At 43.8% G+C, this 2,739-nt stretch overlaps 1 long non-coding RNA gene across 1 annotated transcript; it reads left to right on the forward strand.

Annotated features, from left to right (window-relative positions):
* The first annotated feature begins 1,624 nt into the window (after positions 1–1,624).
* On the forward strand, positions 1,625–2,274 carry LOC139535355 (uncharacterized). The gene is made up of 2 exons (XR_011667105.1): positions 1,625–1,905; positions 2,001–2,274. It is a non-coding gene; the product is annotated as an uncharacterized lncRNA (long non-coding RNA).
* The last annotated feature ends 465 nt before the right edge of the window (positions 2,275–2,739 follow it).

A 2,739-nucleotide genomic window follows, 5' to 3' on the forward strand; every position in this document is an offset into this window, starting at 1 on the left:
TCGTGTCGACAGAGAATCCAGAGAATCCAAGCCGAATGGCGAAAGAGAGGTTGTGAATTGTAGAATTGTGTTTGCTAACTGGTGCTAGCTTCGTGGCAGTGGCGCTAACTGCGCTAGCTGCAAGCTAGCTGTGAGGATCAGAAGTAGTGGCTCAGGGATTACGGCAGGAATCCGGCGTTGTTGTCGAGAGACAGTCCGATGCTGGTAAATTGGTGAGTAATATCCAGGCTAATAACAGGGCTGGTGTCTGTGCAGAAGGTAAAAGCTACTAGCAGCGGCAAAAAAATGGCTAAATTAGCTTGTAGCTGATTTAGACCAGTTGTGATGGATTGGCAGGGCTCTGTGTCGGCAAAAAAAAGGTCCAGTCCAATTGGCAAAAGAGGTATTGTAGCCCAAGAGTTCGCTGGTAGACCTCTTCGGCTAGCCGGCAGATGGGCCTAGCTCGAGGCTAGCTCAAGGCTAACTGGTGCTTGCTTCGGGACAGAGGTGTTAGCCAGTAGTAGCCACTCGGTTGCAGCTAGCTAGCTGTGATAATACGGTGTAATTGTCCAGAGCTTGCGTCAGGAATCCGGTGATGTGGTAGAGAAAAAGCAGTCCTATATGCTCTGGGTTGATATCGCGCTTGCAGACTGGCAGGTATTGGCCCGGTATTGAAGCTGGCTGTGTCCGAGTTAAGGGCGAAGACCGCAGCAGTGGCTAACTGACTACTAGCTAGTAGCTAGTTATCTGGCTAGCTTCTGATTGGGGTTACGGTTCTAAAGTATAAAAAAATAGCAGGTCCGTACCACATTGGGTGAGGCGGAATGTAGGAATGTATATTCAGTTCCTAGATGGAAAGTGAAATTAAAATATATACGAAATGTATATGAAAAATACGAATACTATTTACACGGGACAGACAGGACAAAGACACATCCGACTGCAAGCATAAAGCAACTATTTATGTCCTACAATCTCTCTCCACCAGGTGTAGCGCTTCTCTCATCGTTTAAAAACAAGAAATAGACAGTGACGGGGTAAGGGGGGGATACCTAGTCATATTGTGTCATCACTGCAAGCATCATGACTCTCAAAGCCGCTGTTTACTTCTGAAGATCACTTTAGCACCGCCCTAAAAACCCGATTCAAATTCGACACAAACCATCAAATAGGTATGTAATGACACATTATATAAACTCTTTATAGTGTTTTATTTACACTTTAGAGGCGATAAGGTGATAAGTTGGACAGATCGAGTGAAAAAAAAAAGCAGTTTTGCCACACACATCTCTCCTTCTCACTACCACGCATTAGTTTCGCTTCCCCACCCGCCATTTTTAGAAAGACCCGACGGAGCTTGTTGCCTTCTTGAATCATGCAGAAACGGGCAGCGTGGAGTTCATGTAATTGAGTCTGTTGGAAAGTGGAGAAATTGTGCTTTACAATGATATTGACATTACAGTTGATCTGGAAGTATTACGTTTTTGGGGCGCTAAAATAAGGTTAATTGTACGGACCAAGGCGATGTACCAAAGTGAGTGAGTTAACGTTATGTGAATGAACTGTGTGTAGTGATATCTTAGAATGCCATTTTGCATCTATTGTATAATAATGCTAAAATATTTGTATCTGGAATATGTCTTTCAGCATCAGTAGAACACGCCTGACTCTCCTCCACCAGTCATACAAGGAGAATGGTCTAATGCCTCCCATCAAAAAGAGAGCTGGCCCAAGCAAGCACAGGTTACACCTGAAGCATGAGGACTTGCAGCGAGTGCTGAACTTCATCAACAACTACACAGAGGATAATGCAATAGTATTACCAGGACGCCAACCAAGACACAAACACTTTGGTGGAAAGCTGCTGCCATCCGATGTGACAAGCAGCAGTGTGGCGTCTCTACAAGGAATCGATGACAACACTTGGTATGTAAAGCATAAACACATTTGGATTATTTAATTGACCTCCAACATGATTGGCACTACTTTTATTGATCTCACATTATTTTTGTATTTTCCAGAAGTTAAGTCAGCCAAGCTGAAGAAGCAAGAGCAACATCTCCTGCTTGTTCAGAGTGAGCGGTCTGTCTACCAGAAGATGGTTGCTGACTGCAAGACCACCTGTCAAGACCTGCAGGTGTCTCTGGGGGCCCTTACTGAACCAGCAAGCAAAGACATCAGGATGCAATACAGCTTTGATTTTTTGTCAGCAACATTTCCTCCTTTATACTGATTAAGGACATAGATGGATAGATATATACACTGCCCCCAAAAATAAAGGGAACACTTAAACAACACAATGTAACTCCAAGTCAATCACACTTCTGTGAAATCAAACTGTCCACTTAGGAAGCAACACTGATTGACAATAAATTTCACATGCTGTTGTACAAATGGAATAGACAAGAAGGTTTGCTGTGTCTGTCAGCGTAGTGTCCAGAGCATGGAGGCGCTACCAGGAGACAGGCCAGTACATCAGGAGACGTGGAGGAGGCCGTAGGAGGGCAACAACCCAGCAGCAGGAGGTATTTTCTTCTATCTGATCCATTGTGTTATATTCTCCTACATTCAATTCATATTTCCACAAACTTCAGAGTGTTTCCTTTCAAATGATACCAAGTATATGCATATCCTTGCTTCTGGGCCTGAGCTACAGGCAGTTAGTTTAGGGTATGTCTTTAGGCGGAAATTGAGAAGAAGGGTACCCCAAAGAAGTTAACTTCTTAGCGCTAGGGGTCAGATTATTATTTTATTTTTTTA

The sequence above is a fragment of the Salvelinus alpinus genome, chromosome 12 (genome assembly GCF_045679555.1).
Source record: "Salvelinus alpinus chromosome 12, SLU_Salpinus.1, whole genome shotgun sequence".
In the NCBI taxonomy this organism is placed as follows: domain Eukaryota; kingdom Metazoa; phylum Chordata; class Actinopteri; order Salmoniformes; family Salmonidae; genus Salvelinus; species Salvelinus alpinus.